This window comes from Spermophilus citellus (assembly GCF_964194105.1).
Source record: "Spermophilus citellus genome assembly, chromosome: 17".
Classification (NCBI taxonomy): Eukaryota; Metazoa; Chordata; class Mammalia; order Rodentia; family Sciuridae; genus Spermophilus; species Spermophilus citellus.
Window position 1 is genome coordinate 50,408,191 of NC_138199.1, and position 15,657 is coordinate 50,423,847.

General features: G+C 39.4%; 1 long non-coding RNA gene across 1 annotated transcript; it reads right to left on the minus strand.

The window, feature by feature from the left end:
* Positions 1–2,056: 2,056 nt before the first annotated feature.
* LOC308636290 lies at positions 2,057–5,692 on the minus strand. Its single transcript, XR_014019390.1, has 3 exons — positions 5,621–5,692; positions 4,768–4,923; positions 2,057–2,094 (listed from the first exon to the last, which is right to left on the minus strand). It is a non-coding gene; the product is annotated as an uncharacterized lncRNA (long non-coding RNA).
* Between the last annotated feature and the right edge of the window lie 9,965 nt (positions 5,693–15,657).

The window sequence follows — 15,657 nt, forward strand, 5'->3', positions numbered from 1 at the left end:
TATAATAAAGTATTTGACTCCATTTTTGATATTTTACTGCTGACATTTTTTTCAAGATTCTCCCCCAATTGCTTTCTCTTATGTCCAAAAAAAAGTTAGGGCACTCTCCACCCTTGGCACCATCAGGGAAATTCAAACCATGAAAACCCTGATCCTTGCATCAGGATCCTCACTCTGGTCCTACTCCCTAACAATAAACCCCAGGATCATTCACTCCTCCTTGAAAGCCATTATGAGGCCTGTGTGAGAAATTGCCTCCTCTGCACATAAAGCCCCATTATATGATTAATAAACCTTTCCAAAAGGGGTGTGTGTGTGTGTGTGTGTGTGTTCATCAATCCTGATATCTAAACCAGATTTTGGGTAGAGGTTTGATCTTGTCTCCTGAGTGACAATCACAAGACAACTAACATAGCGAACCAAGTGGCTTAGATGGTGATCCCCAACTCCAGGGGGCTTTCTCAGCCTGACTTGCTAACTGATTCTGCTGCCTATTAGACGACTTATAATTTGAGCTGTGCAGTATTGTTTTACATTCGTTAAGCCTTAATATACCTGTTATAGATTTACCCATAGGAGTACGAGGTTGAGGCTGTCCTAAAGTTACCCTGATCTGTGTATCCACATGGACCTATTGTGCAGCTGGATTAAATCATATGTCTTCTTCATTCCAGCAGGAACCATGGTCTGAGACTCAAAGAAATGACAGTAAGTCATCACTTTGTGATCATTGGTGGTATGTCTCAACCAGGCACCAGCTAATGCCTATGTTCTATATAGAGCCTTCAAGGGAAAGACAGATGCCCTGTGCAATGTACAGGCCCATCATGTTCTTGCTCCTGTGAGGAAGAACAGTCTCAGGATTAAACAGAAATATGTCCAAGCACTCATGGAATAAACCATTATAAAAAGTAGCCCAGAATGTTTTACCTCATTCCTCTTAGAAGATGCCATCACCCAACCAGATAACTATAAACCAGACCCAGGAAGAATGTGGGTTTGATTAAATGCTACAGCTTATCAACATACCAAAGGATTCATTCAAACCCAGCTTAAGCCCAGGGTCCCTAAATCAAACCAAACAGCAGTTGCCGTGAAGGATGCCCCTAATCCTAAGAGTACTGATTCGGAATTCTAGAGGAATCAACTTAAAAATATAAGCAGAGAAAAGAGGATCCTTTCCCGAAGGCATAGCCAGTTACACACACACACACACACACACACACACACACACACACACACACCCCACATGCCCTTGATTCAGGGAAAAAGAGCAAAAACTGAAACAGAAGTTCATGATTTAACCCAATTGGAAGTCTAAAATTTACTTTTAAAACTATAAGATAAAAGTATTTAAGGGATTGAGGATGTAGTTCAGTGGTAGAGTGCTTACCTGCATGCATGAGGCCCTGGGTTCAATCCCCAGTACCCCCCCCCCCCCACACACACACAGGCTGATTTGGCATATACAAGGCATATACAGGTTTATTTAGAAAAGTAGATGCATATTAAAGGGAGAATGGGGACAATCTCAAAAGTGAGAGATGCCTTTGGGGTAAAGAAGAAATATACATTCAAGGGAGAATGAGAGCTATCATTCTCCAGCGGGAGAGACAGTCCTGATTGTTTTTTAACCTTCTAAAAGCATAAATTCTAAATTAACTTTAACTTCTGCTTCAATGCACCAATTAGCAAGCCTTCATGATCTTATTGGATGCAAGGGTTCAAATCACAGTTACACTAAATTTAAGCAAAGTATTCCCCATACTCTTAGACATGTTGCCAAACACTAAATAGAGGGCAAATAGGTGTGCAAAACTCCTCTGGTCATCATGTTCATTGCCCTAAAATATCTCATAATGGGCATATAACCTGACCTAGAGAGAACCAAATGACAAAAAGGTTAAATCTTCAACTGGCTTAGCAAAATGGGAACATACAGATTTGCCACATCTATTAAAATTGTTTACACAGACCAATATAGATTAATATAAGGGCTTCAGCAACTGAAAACCCATTGTATAGGGCCGGGGGTATAACTCAGTGGTAGGGCACTCACCTGTATGTGCAAGACCCTGGCTTTCATCCCCAGGACTGCAAAGAATAAAAGCAAAACAAAACATTTTTAGGCTAGGCATGGTGGTGCACACCTGTAATCCCAGTGACTCAGGAGGCTGAGGCAGGAGGATTCAAGCTCACAGCCAGCCTCAGCAACTTAACCAGACCCTGTCTCAAAAATAAAATATAATTTTTGGGGGGGCTGGGGTTGTGGCTCTGTGGTAGAGGGCTCGCCTAGCACGTGTGAGGCCCTGGATTCAATCCTCAGCACCATATATAAATAAACAAATAAATAAAATAAAGGTACTGTGTCCAACTACAACTGAAAAATAAGCATTAAAAAATTTTAAACATAAAGTATAATTTTTAAAAAAAGAGGAGACTGGGGATGTAACTCTGTGGTTAAGCACCCGTGGGTTCAATCCTGGGTGGAACAAAAGTACAAAAAAAAAAAAGCATTTTGAAAACCTATTATATATAAGATTTATTTAAAGAAGGGGTGATTACAATGAACTATTACTCAGCCTTAAAGAAGAATGAAATTATGTCATTTGCAGGTAAATGGATGGAGTTGGAAAATATCATGCTAAGTGAAATAAGCCAAACCCAAAAAAACAAAAGACAAATGGTTTCTCTGATAAGTGGATGCTGCTCCATAATGGCAGGGGTGGCAGGAAAGAATGAAGGAACTTTGGATTGGGCAGAGGGGAGTGAGGGGAGGGGAGGGGGTGTGGGGGTGGGAAGAATGGTGGAATGAGACAGACCCTACATTACCCTACATACATGTATGACTACACTACCGGTATGACTCCGCACCATGTACAGCCAGATGAATGAGAAGTTGTGCTCCATTTGTGTACAATGTGTCAAAATGCATTCTACTGTTATGTATAACAAATTAGAACAAAATTTCTTTTTTTTTTTTTTTTTGGTGCTGGGGATTGAACCCAGTGCATGCAAGGCAAACACTCTACTAACTGAGCTATACCCCCAGCCCAATTAGAACAAATTAAAAAATAAATAAATAAAAGATAAAAAGAAGGGTTAATTATCCCATTTTTTTTCCACTCTGATTTGTCCTAGTCTTAAACATAGAATTAGTGAATGATGCCTGATGATGGATTATCACAATCATAATGCTTTAGTTCCATGCACTAAGACTTTTGTACTGTTTAAAAAAAAAAAAAAATATATATATATATATATATATATATATATATATATATATATATATATATATTGATTTTTGTCTCCCATTCCTGGCAACCTAAAACCCTGGAACTCTCCAGTGAGGAGTATCTTTTGTATGCTAATGAGATGCCTGGTGGCTGGGGCCCCTAAGAAGCTTCAGGATGGGTCTGGTTACCTGAAAGACAAAGGCTATAGAGCATTGCAATGCTCCTTATTCCCTACCTCTAGGGTGAGCAAAGGGGCTGTGACTAGTGACTTGTGATTGTGATTGGTTACCAATGGCCAATGATTTAATTAGTTATGTCTATGTAATGAAACTTCTGTGAAATCCCCAACCTTTGGGGTTCAGAGTGCTACTTGGTTGATAGCTATTTAGGCCTAATACCTTGCCCTAAGCATGTTTTTTATTTGACTGTTTCTGAGTTGTATCTTTATAACAAACTGGTAAACAAAATAAAGCATTTTCCTGAGTTCTCTGAGCTGTTCTAATAAAATGTCAAATTTGAGTTGATCGTGGGAACTCCTAATGAGAAGCATAGGAGCCCTGGGACTTGGTGTCTGAAGTAGAGGCAATCTTGTAGGATTTGATGGATACCCAAGGGAGATAGTATCAGAATTAAATTGAGTTGGTATAAGAAAAACTCACACTTTTGCCATCAAAGGTGTTGTGAGCAAATCAGGCATTGTGGCCTGTAATCCTAGCAATTTAAGAGGCTGAAGCAGGAAGATTACAAATTCAAGGCCAGCTCTTGGCAACTTAGTGAGACCTTGCTCAAAATAAAAATTAAAAAGGGTTGGGGATATAGCTCAATGGTGGAGCACTGAAGTGTGAAGCCCTAGGTTCAAACCCCAGCACCACCCCAAATAAAATTGTTATGAGTAAAATAAAATAAAAAGTAAAAAGTAAAGAACAGACAAGCCTCCTTATCCTATATTACTAAAATTACTGCTTCTATTTAATCAGCAACTGGCAAATACTTCACAATCATATTTGGTTAGTATGTTCTGTCAAATGCCTATTTCAGCCAGTTTGCCCTCTAGTTTTTTTTTTTTTTTCTTCCTGGCACCTGGAATTGAATCCAGGGGCACTTAATTACTGAGCCATCTCTCCAACCATTTTATAAAAAATTATTTTACCTTTATTTTATTTATTTATTTTTATGTGGTGCTAAGGATTGAACCCAGGGCCTCACATGTGCTAGGCGAGCGCTCTACCACTAAGCCCCAGCCCCAGCCCCTCCAACCATTTTTTATTGTTTTTATTATTATTTTTAATTTGGTACTCAGGATTGAACCCAGGGGCACTTACCACTTAGCCACATCCCCAGCCCTTTATATATATATATATATATATATATATATATATATATATATATATATATATATATAAAATTTATTTAGAGATAGGGTTTCCCTAAGCTAGCTTTGAATCTGTGATCCTCCTGCCCCAGCCTCCCAAGCAGCTGGGATTACAGGCATACCCTTACCTTTGAAGCAACACAATATATCTTTACCCACATGGCACCTGGAGAGACTTGCCACTGCATACAATCTTCACCAGCAAGATTTTTATTACATCCAACTTTCTTCAGGAACACAGGCATGACATTAGATTGATGATGTTCATTAGATATGACATACATTAGGTCAATGACATTCTTCTCATTGGACACTCTAAGACATAAACATTAAAAAAGAAGTTCAGAAAAAAGGATGATTCATTGCTTCACACAAAATAGAAAATATAAAATTTCTCATAAAATTTCTGAATATTATTTGTTAAGGTGATGATTGTACATCCCTGATGCTGTCAAGAAACACCTATTGGGGGCTGAGGATGTGGCTCAAGCGGTAGCGCTCGCCTGGCATGTGAGTGGCCTGGGTTCGATCCTCAGCACCACATACAAACAAAGATGTTGTGTCTGCCAAAAACTAAAAAATAAATATTAAAATTCTCTCTCTCTAAAAAAAAGAAAGAAAGAAAGAAAGAAAGAGAGAGAGAGAAACACCTATTGACCCTCAATATAGTCAATGTTAAAACAAGTTGAAGACTGGGCATGGTGGCACATGTCTGTAATCCCAGTGACTCAGGACGCTGAGTTAGGAGGATCCTAAATTCAAGGCCAACTTGAGCAACTTAGCAAACCCTGTATCAAAATAAAAATTAAGAAGTCGGGGGGCTGGGGATGTGGCTCAAGCGGTAAAGTGCTTGCCTGGCATGCGCAGGGCACTGGGTTAGATACTCAGCACTACATAAAAATAAAATAAAGATGTTGTGTTCATCGAAAACTGAAAAACAAATATTAAAAATTTCTAAAAAAAAAAAAAGAAATGGGGGGCTGGGGTTGTGGCTCAGTGGTATAGCACTCACCTAGCATGCATGGAACACTGGGTTTGATCTTCAGTACCACATAAAAATGAAATAAAAATATTGTGTCCTCCTACAATTAAAAACATATATAAATAAAAAAATAAGGGCTGGGGTTATGGCTCAGTGGTAGAGCACTCGCCTTGCATGTTTGAAGCCCTGGGTTCTATCCTCAACATCACATAAAAATAAATTAATAAAATAAATATATTGTGTCTATCTACAACTAAACAATAAATATTTTTAAAAAATAAGAAGGGCTGGGGATGTAGCTCAGTGGCAAATCATCCCTGGTAGTTTAATCACTAGTACAAAAAAAATTGCAATACAAGAGATCCTTTATTAATGCCCCCACAAAAGACTTCTTCACCACAGAGGCTTTAACAACCTCCTCTCATGTTTCCTTAGTCTCTAAATCACCCATGATGCCTATAATTTATCTACAGACTTCTGATGCAAGAAATTGCTCTCCTCAGCTCCTTGCTATATACCATTAGACTGAGAACTACTAGCTTCATACAGGATTCTTCCATAAAGGAGGCTCTCATAGCACTTGAGACCATGCTACCCAGCTGTCCATTATGTCTTGGGCCATGGGAACAGCATCACACAATCTTGGCATGGCTATTGAGGCCTTCTTGCTAATATGAAATTGGTATCTACAGTATAGATATGCTACAATAGAGTCCTGTAGCATATCCTACCTGCAGCACAGGTAGATTCCACTGTCCTCATCTCCTGACCAGATGCCACAATGTTCTTCCTGACTTCTTGGCTACTTAGGGATTCTCTTGGGATTAACTGGGTGAACAGTAAAGGGAGTTCATATACTATAAGGGTGGCAGTGCCTCTATTTGTGTGTGTGTATGTGTGTGTGTGTGTACACATGCATATGTGTGTGATGCTAGGGATCCAACCCAGTGCCTTGCTCATGCTAGGCAAGCATTCTACCACTGAGCCACACCCCCAGCCACAGTGCTTGCTTTCTATTTGCACCTTTCATCCCTTAACAGACTCCACTGATGAAAGACAGGACCCAAATATCCATACAATTTTTTTTTAAATTTTATCATTGGTATTTTGTTGTTGTTGTTGTTGTTGTTGTTGTTGTGTGTGTGGTGCTGGGGATTAAAGCTGAGGCCTTGCACATGCTAGGCAAAGTGCTCTACCACTGAGCAATATCCCTAGCTCCCACACAATTTTTTAAAAAGTATTTGTTTTTAATACTAGGAATTGAACCCAATGGTTCTTTGCTGCTGAGCTACAGCCCCAGTCCTTCTTATTTTATTTTTTTGAGACAGGTTCTTCTAAGTTTCCAAGGCTGGCCTCAAACTTGTGATCCTCCTATATCAGCCTCCGGAGTAGCTGAGATTATAGGCATGTGCCACTGTGCCCAACTTTTAAGGCATTCATATTAGCAGTAAAATTTGTGTCCTGGACAACAAATGACCCCACTTAACATTTTTCAGATGGTTAGGTAATTGCTAATCATCTGGCCATCTGGTCAAACCAATGGCAATGATGCCTTTTCCAAGGTTACCCTCTTTGAGGTAAAGAACTCTAGGAATGTCTTGTTTCAAGATATGCAAAAATATAAATCAGAGTCAGACATACTAGAGCCACAATACAAGGTCTCACCAAGACATGCTTTGTCCTCTTCAGAGTTTTGGACATTACTGAGAGTGACCAAGACATTCATTTCACTTCTAAAAATGCATCAGACTGGGGGCTGGGGTTGTAGTTCAGCAGTAGAGCGCTTGCCTAGCATGTGTGAAGCACTGGGTTCAATTCTAAGTACCACATAAAAATAAATAAACTAAATAAAGGTATTGTGTCCAACTACAGCTAAAAAATAAATATTAAAAAAATGCATCAGACTGGGTTCTTAAACAAGCATCCAACAAAATGCTCAGCTCCCTTACTGGCCCTGGGCTGCAGGCCTCATAGAGCATAATATCAGTTTACTTCCCCAAGGTTAAGTTTTATCAAATGAAATATGACACATTTCCATTACACATCCACTGTCAGGGTGAATTGCAACAGAGTCTGATTCCCTGATTGATGTTTGCCCAGACAGATTTGAAGCCTCACGACTCCCCCTTTCCCTTTAGACCTACATTTGGTAGATAAAAAAGCCTAGGTGCTTCTTCCCTTGGCTCTGGCAGGAAGTCCAAATCATAAAAACACTGGCCTGTGCATGGGAACCTCATTTAAGCCTCATCCTTAAGCCCTAATAAAATCCAGGGCCATTTGCCCCTTCCTTTCTCTCAACAGGCATTTATTTGAAGGCCTGTTCTGCTCTGCCCAGAAAGTCTCCTCTTGTAAGTGATCAACTTTTTCACCTCTTCATGGTATACATCATCAGTCTCCACGTCCAAACCAAATTGTGGATAAGGAGCTGATCCCTGCTGTGCAGGGCAACCACAAACAACCAGTACAAATGTCAAGAAAGAAAGACTGTGGAACTGTCCCAGAGTGAAGGAGACCAGGGAGAAGAGACAATTCAAGGCCATAAGTCATGCAGAATTAGATACTGGACCAGAAAAAGGATAAAGGAAAAAAATTGAATAAGGTCTCTAGATGAGTTAATAGTATTGTATCAATGTTCATCTCCTAGTTTTGATAGTAATTTGTAGCTATGTAGGATGCTACCATATGGGGAAACTGGGAACAGAGTTTATGGAAATTCCAGGAGCAATTTTGAAACTCTTTGTAAATTGTAAAGTTAAAAAAAATAAACTTTAAATTAAAGGTGAAATATCTTTTTTAGACAAATAAAAGCCGAAAGAAACTGTCATCAGCAGACCTACACAATATAAAATATTTTTTAAAAAATAGATCAGAAGTTGGGTGTGGTTGCACGTGCCTGTAGTTCTGGCTACAGGGGAGGTTGAGGGAAGATCACTTGAGCCCAGGAATTCAAACGAGCTTGGGAAACACACTGAGACCCCATCTCAAAAAAGAAAGGAAGGAAAAAAGGAGGAGGGAAGGAAGGAATAAAGGAAGAAATAATAAACACAAGGAAGAAGAAATATGACAAAGATGAATATTTGGGTCTATAAAAGGCACAAGGGACACCAGATAAGATAAAAATGCATAGAAAAACTGGGCATCATGGCACATGCCTATAATTCCAACTACTTAAGAGACTGAGTCCTGGGCAACTTAGCAATATCCTGTCTCAAAATAAGATAAAAAGGGCTGGGGATGTAGCTCAGAGAATAGTCCTGTGCTCAATCATCAGTAATAAATAGATAATATTTTTTCATTTTAAATAAAAGATAACTTTACTCTTTAAGCAAAATATAACAATGTATTAAAGAGTTCATAGCTATAAATAAGTTATACTCAGGCAATATCCACATACGAGGGGACAATGAAGGTACACTATTGTGTCACTGTACATAAGGTGATAGAATATTATTTAAATATAGACTGTGATAAGTTAAAGATGCAAACTGCAAATCTTTGATGTGATAGTTTATTTTATGTGTGAACTTGAGTGGGCCATGGGGTACTTAGCTATTTGGTTAAATGACATTCTGAGTGTGTCTAGAAGGATATTTTTGGATGAGATTAACACTTAAACTGATAGACTGAGTATAGCAAATTGTCCTCTCAATATGAGGTGGCCATATCCAATCATTTGAAGATCTGAACAAAATCAAAAGGCCCTTCTATTGGTAGAGGAAGATTCTCTCTGACTGTCTTTGAGCTGGGACACCAATCTTCAGCATTTCAGGCTCAGACACAGACTGGAACCATAAACTTTCCTGAATCTCCAACCTGTTACCTGCTTATCTTGGGACTTCTTAGCCTCCATAATTGGGTGAGCTAATTTCTTACAATAAAGCTCTTTAACTCTCTCTCTCTCTGTATCTCTTATTGATTCTGTGGTTTTAGAGAACCCTGGCTGATATTCTAGCAAGGACTTAGACTCTTCACTTTTGCCTGTGAATGTGCAATGGTTGACTACAAGCAGGATTAAAGACTTGGCATCTCTGCTTCCATTTTGCATTCATCTTCTTTGCTCCTAGTCACCTTGGAACTAGGAACAAAGTCTGGTTTGATAAACATCTTGCAGTGAGTTGAAGCTTACCACCACCACCCTCCACCCCCACCCCCACCCCCCACCCCACCCCCACCCCCACCATGCAACAATAACTTTCTTATTAGGACCTGGGATAATGATGGATAGACCACACCTGATCAAGATCACCTCCACTGGCAGCTATGAAAAGCCTCCAGCTGTGCAAATCACTAATCCCTGCCCTCATTCCCCCTTCTATAAAACTTCCAAGTCATTGTCAGCCCCTCAAAGACAGAGCTAAAGACATGGATCCCATTCACTTCCCATAGAGCTGCACTGATTAAAATTCCTTTCATGCTTTTCACCATTGCTTTTTCTGTGGATCCAAGTGGATGGACCTAATTTGTTGGATCCACAGAGCTGGACCTCTGGCCTAGAACTCTGATAAAAATATGTTTTTATTTTTAGAGTAACAGGAACCACTAAATATTAAAACAAAAAAGTTACAATTTCAACAGTTGAAATAAGAGAAATATTTAAAAATGTTCAATCCAAAAGAAAAAACAAAACAGACAAAAAGTGGGACAAATAGGGGGGCTGGACATGGTGGCATATGCCTGTAATCCTAGTGATTTGGGAGGCTGAGGCAGAAGGTTCAAAAGTTTGAGGATAGTCTAGGTAACTTAGTGAGACTGTGTCTCAAAATAAGAAATAAAAAAGGCTAGAGATGTAATTCAGTGGTGGAGAGCCCTTGGGTTCAATTTTCAGTACTGCAATCAATCAATCATTAAAAACAAATAGGAATGCCAGGTGCAGTGGTACATGCCTGTAATCCTAGCAGCTCAAGAGGCTGAGGCAGGAGGATCACAAGTTCAAAGCCACCCTCAGCAACTTAGAGAGGCCCTAAGCAACTGTCTCAAAATAAAAAACGGCTGGGGATGTGGCTCAGTGGTCAAGCACCCCTATATTCCATCCCTGGTATCAAAAAACAAAATAACAACAACAACAAAAAAATCCTAAGGAATTAAAAAAAAAGCAAGGAGAGGTAATAAGAAATATCAACAAGGTCACAGGCTATAAGTCAAATATATGCCAACTATCTGATTCACTGCTTGGTATTTTTTCCAAGGGAAATTAAAACATGTGTCTATACAAAGACTTAAAGTAAATATTTATGGTAGCTTTATTCATGATAGGCCAAAACTAGAAACTATCTCAGTGTCCAATAATTGGCAAATCAATAAACAAATTGTGGTGCATCCATACAATATAATACAGTCACTGAGCGCAGTGGCACAAACCTGTAATCCCAGTGACTCTGGAGGCTAAGGCAGGAGGATGACAAACTCTTGCCAGTCTCAGTAATTCAGTGAGACCCTGTCTCAAAATAGAAAATAAAATAAAATAAAAAGGGATGGAGCCCAATGGTAAAGCACCCCTAGGTTCAGACCTCAGTACCAGAAAAATAAAAAAAATTAAAAAATTAAAAATATAACTACCATATAATTCAATAATACCACTTCTGGGTATTTATCCAACAGAATTGAAATGAGGATCTTGAAGGGATATTTGTATACTCACTCATTACAGCACTATTCACAAAAACCAACATGTGGAGGCAACCCAAATACTCACCTGTGAATGAACAGAAAAACAAAATTAGGTATATAAATTCAGTGGAATATTATTTAACCTTATAAAAAGAAGAAAATCTTGTCACATGCTATATCATAGATGAACCTTAAAGATATTTTGTAAAATGAAATAAAGCAGTCACAAAAATGATAAATATTGTATGATTCCACTAACATGAGGTATCTAAAGTACTCAAACTCATAGAAACAGAAAACAGAATGGTGGTCCCCAGGAGCTAGAAAAATGGGGCAGTGGAAACCTATTGCTTAATGGACATAGAATCTCTGTTTTGCAAAAAGGTTCAAGAGATCTGAGGCACAACAGTGTGAATGTTCCTAACACTATGGAACTGTATAATTAAAAATAGTTAAGATGATTAATTTGTTGTATGTGCTTACAATTTATTAAATGCACAAAAATCTCCCAAAACAAACAAAGTCACACTGTAAGGTCACTATAAATGCATGACAGTGACTAAAATGATTAAGATAATTCCAGGTGTTAGACAAGATATGGGGCAACTATTTGCTGAGGGCTATTGCCAAGTAGGAATGACGCATCGAAATTTCCTTGCCAGCGTACCCCATGTTAAATGGACTTGCCTTGGAATTTCGCTGTTGACATTGCATGTAAGGTGACCTTGCTCAAGGACCAGGGCAGATCCGGGTTTAGAGCTGATCAGGTTTGAGGAAGTATCCCGGTCCTTGGGTTTAGGGCGTTCCTGGTTTAAGACAAGTTTAAGGCGTTCCCGGTTTAAGACAATATGGGTTTTAGGGAAGTTGGAGGTTGAAGATTATTGCTGCTGGAAATAGGGCGTTCCTGCTGCCTGAGCTCCCGTTGAGTTCTCCGGAGATTCAGAAAGTATTTTGGGAAGAAAGCCTCGTGGAGTAGGTGAATTGGGCGGCAGCAGAACTGGGATTTCCCCTGAACGTGTGTAGAGGCCAGTGTGAGTTCGGGAATAAAGAATTGCTGTTTGAATCTACAAAGCTGTGTGGTGGCTCGTGATTCTGTGCCCAGTCAAGACTGTGGCATTTGGTGGTCCGTACGCGGAACGTCTGAAACTTGGAGGTAAGTGAAATTCCTCGCCCCTGAGGGAAGGCGAGAGAATGGGTGACCATTTCAAAAAACAATGTGTTCTTGTTTTGATTTATTTCGTTTTTGTTTCAAGCTGCCTGTCCCTAGAAATTTCTCGGGCAAACTGGGAAAATTGGTTGGCTCAAGGTTTGAAGTTTGTCAGCATGGAGAAAGAGAAAATTGATACAGCGAATTTTTATTCAGTTTTTGTTTCATTCAGTTGCGGTTTTGTTTTGTGTTATCTTATTGGGTTGCATTATCTTTATAGAAGATTAGAAATTAGTAAAAAAGAAACTGAAAAGGTGTTAAGTAAATTGTTAGAGATTCAGACCATGGAGAAAGACATTTTAGATCAAGCAAAAGAGAAGGTCTCTCGAGCTAGTCAGAGAGAGGAAGAAAATTTAAAGGAAAAGGGGTTATTACGAAAAAGGCCACAACACGAGGCTGTTACTAACTCCGTTTTATTACCAGAGGGCGTAATTCAACCAACAGCCCCACCGATGGAAACAGCTGAGGGGCCCTCAAACCCCGTAGTTGATAAGTGGGATCCTGAGACAGGACCTCAAAGATTAGCATGCCCTGTACTTGAACAGGTAGGAGGGCAGCGAATTCACTGTGCTTTAGATTTTAAAACAGTGAAGCAGTTAAAGGAGGCTGTAACAACCTATGGTCCTCAAGCTCCCTTCACGGTAAGCATGGTCGAGTCCATTACTAACTTGGACATGACGCCAGCAGATTGGGCTAGCATGTGTAAATCTGTGCTCAATGGAGGACAATATTTGTTATGGAAGGTTGCCAATGAGGAATTTTGCACGGAGACAGCTAGGTGAAATGCAGCAGCCGATTACCCTCAAAGAAATCTAGATATGTTGTTAGGAAAAGGACCTTATGAGGGTCAACGGCAACAAATTGAATATGATCCTGCTATATATGCACAAATTGCTGCAGATGCAGTTAGGGCATGGAAGACTTTACAAGGACATGGAGATTTACAAGGTCAGCTATCTAAGGTAATACAGAGACCTAATGAACCTTACGCTGACTTTGTAGATAGGCTTATTCAAACAGCTGCTAAAATTTTGGGGGATACAGAACAAGCAATGCCATTAATAAAACAACTGGCTTATGACCAAGCAAATCGTTGCTGCAGAGAGGTTATTAGACCATGGAGACATGAAGATTTAAACACATATATTAAATTATGTAGAGATATTAATGAACAAGGGCAAGTCTTGGCAGCTGCAGTACAACAGGCTTTAGATGCCAGGCCAGAAACATGCTATAATTGTGAACAAACAGGACATTTTAAAAGGAGTTGCCCCATAAGAGGAGGGTTTAACAAAACTAGAAATCAAAGGAATAGAATACCGGGTATTTGCCCACGATGCCGTAGAGGGAGACATTGGGCTAATGAATGTCGTTCTCAAACCACCATAGAGGGTACTCCGTTATCAAAAAACGGACAAGGATCAGGTATTTACCCACGATATCGTGGAGAAAGGCATCAGGCTTCATTGCCAAAAAACGGACTGGGGGGCCCAATGCTCCGGGGCCCACAACCACAAATATACGGGGCAGTGGAGGAACCCAGCAACACCATCAGGGTGGTGCCCAGGACACATTGTCCATTAAATCCCTCATCAGACAAACCCGAGGGAGCGCAGGGTTGGACATCTGCACCTCTGCCAGAGCAGTACTAACTCCAGAGATGGGAGTTCAAATCATTCCTACAGGAATAAAAGGACCTCTTCCCCAAGGAACAGTAGGCTTATTATTGGGACGTAGTTCATCTACATTAAAAGGACTTATGATAAGTCCTGGGGTAATTGATCCCGATTATGTAGGTGAAATAAAAATTATAGCTAGTTCTCCAGGAGGTATATCAGTAATTTCACCTGGAGATAGAATAGCACAGTTGTTAATAATACCCAGCCTACATAATAAGTTCTCTAGTCATAATGTAGAAAGAGGTTCTAGGGGATTAGGCTCCACAGGTGTAAATTGGGCTATGTTGTCTTTAAATTTAGATTCTCGCCCAATGCTAAAACTAAATATTCAGGGTCATGAGTTTAATGGACTACTGGACACAGGTGCTGACCTTAGCATCATATCTCTTCAAGAATGGCCATTACAACAAGCCACTCAAACGCTTCGAGGCCTAGGAGTGGCAACAAATCCCCATAGAAGTGCTATGGTATTAGATTGGAAGGATCCTGAAGGATATGAAGGAACTATACAGCCATATGTATTAGATCATCTTCCCATAAATTTATGGGGACGAGATATCCTAGATCAACTAGGTTTGATGTTAACAAATAACATCAATTCTAATGCGCCCACTACTAGGGATAGACAAGGTGTTAGGAAAGAAAAAAGATTAGGAAAACAAGAACAAGGTATAGCAGCACCAATTCAAATAGATCAAGGAACAGACAGACATGGGTCGGATTTTCAGAAAGGGCCACTGAGATAATCAAAATTACTTGGAAATCAGAAAGACCAGTGTGGGTTCCTCAGTGGCCCCTGACTAAAGAAAAGATACAAGTAGCACATGATCTGGTCAAACAACAATTAGCGGAAGGACATTTACAACCTTCCATATCTCCCCATAATACTCCCATTTTTGTCATCAAAAAGAAATCGGGTAAATGGAGATTATTGCAAGATTTAAGAGCCATTAATAATGAGATGGTTATTATGGGACCTGCTCAATCAGGGATTCCTCAATTGTCTGCTTTACCAAAAACGTGGCATGTTTTAGCTATAAATATTAAAGATTGTTTTTTTTCTATTCCAATTCATCCCAAGGATAGTCCACGTTTTGCATTTACTATCCCTGCATTAAATCATGAAGGTCCTGATGAAAGATATGAATGGAAAGTACTCCCTCAAGGGATGGCTAACAGTCCAACTATGTGTCAAATCTATGTTAATAAAGCAATCCAGCCACTTAGAAATCAACATCCTGAACTAAAAATATTTCACTATATGGATGATGTATTATTAGCACATAAAGATAAAAACACATTGCTGGAATGTTATGCCACACTTACAAACTTATTAAAAAATTATAATCTAGAGATAGGAATAGATAAAGTACAATTAAATTTTCCAATTAATTATTTAGGAGTTCTATTATCCTCAACCATGGTCTGTCCACCAAAAATTCAAATACGAGTAGATCAACTCAAATCACTTAACGACTTTCAAAAGTTATTGGGAGACATAAATTGGATAAGGCCTTATCTAGGCATACCAACAGGAGAGTTGGGACCTTTATTTGATATTCTAAAAGGTCCAT